The sequence below is a fragment of the Corylus avellana genome, chromosome ca8 (genome assembly GCF_901000735.1).
Source record: "Corylus avellana chromosome ca8, CavTom2PMs-1.0".
NCBI classification, from domain to species: Eukaryota; Viridiplantae; Streptophyta; class Magnoliopsida; order Fagales; family Betulaceae; genus Corylus; species Corylus avellana.
In genome coordinates, this window is record NC_081548.1 from 5,711,708 (window position 1) to 5,713,440 (window position 1,733).

A 1,733-nucleotide genomic window follows, 5' to 3' on the forward strand; every position below is an offset into this window, starting at 1 on the left:
AAGAAGCTAAAAAATGCAAAACATGTTTCTCCCCCTCAAAAGTCAAATGAACACAAATGATAACACATCAATGACTCATGTATTGCACAATGAATATCCCAAACATGCTTCAAATATGCAAAATATACATGAGACTAGAAATGGCTAGAAATTCATATTGCTTAACCCAAGCCAAGGAAATGTTCCATTCAACCCATGCTTGTGTGGTGTGTGGGTAAGCCATCCAAAGAGAAAAAATTTTAACTTACAAAATGAGGAGAAAGTTTCACCACTATGGGGTTTTGACAAGTATATCAAATCAAAAGTCAAACATTATCATACTAGGGCCTAGCCACTCTCATCCTATATATTTCTCTTTGTAAAATATTTTGCACAAGTTTGACACAGTGAAATAAATTCCTTTTGAAATATGATCTTTTGATTTTATTTGTTTCACTATTTTGTTTATTTTTCTCTTTGAGAAAATGTCCTTAAACTTTTGGTGTTTATCACAAAAGAGAAAGCAGAAATTTTTAAGCCCTAGGTTCAACTAGCATATGGTCAATTTGAAAAATATTACTAGTTAAAAACCTCATATGGTTACGTAACAGACCTCACAAATAAAGTGAAACAAAACCTCAATTTAAGCTTAAATGTACACAAGAGATAAAGCATAGGTAAAATGTACCACATAAGATCAGGCTTTAGGTAACCACAAAAACAAGTCTATTGACACAAATTTTCATCTCATGCATATTAAGAACATTCCAAGATGCAAGAGATTAAATCCATGAAAGCAACATGAGAAATTAATGGACTATTTAGGTGCATAAGACAAAATAAAGAAAAGAAAAAAAAAACAACCAAAGTAAAATAGTTTTGACTTTTTGTTATTTTTCACAAAAGAAATGCACACAAACAAAATACAATTTCAAAACAAAATAAAACAAAAATGCAATGAAAAATGAAAAACAACATGCTCTAGGATATGCAAAGATATACAAGAAAATCAATCCTAGGCATAAGGGTGACTCACCTAACATAAGGTGAGATCATCACCACTGCCCCTTAAGGGGTGAATGGTATCATCTTTCCTAACCCAAACTTGAGAAATCTTAGATCTAGACTTATGACTTTGCTCGAACTTATCTAGCCTAGATAGCACTTCTCTCATCATTATGACTAAACCCTCACTTTCTTTCCTAGAATAAGAATTTTCATTTATATGCACATGAGGTTTCAAATTAAAACAGTGAGGTTGAATGTGACCCACTTTGCCACAGTGATGACAATTAGGGATAAACCTTTTAGGAGGTAGATTCTTAGAAGGATGGATGATTCTATACTTGGGGTAAGATACACAAGGTTCAATATGATTTTCTTAACTTTCTTACCTTGTGAGGTCGAGGTAGCTGCTGTTTTTCTTTTAACCAAAGAGTCTTCTACTTTTTCTGATTTAATAAATATTAGGGGAAACTTCAGAAAGCCCCCCTGAACTTCCAGCCAATTTGAAAACCCCCCCCTGAATTTCCAAAACTCTCATTTAGGCCCCCTGAACTTTCATTTTCTCTCACTTTGGACCCTTTTAACATTAAACTACGTCGTTTTGGGCTGAATAGGTATTGTAATTTTAGGACACAAAACGACGTAGTTTAATGTTAAAAGGGTCCAAAGTGAGAGAAAACCAAAGTTCAGGAGGCCTAAATGAGAGTTTTGGAAATTCAGGGGGGGTTTTTCAAATTGGCTGGAAGTTC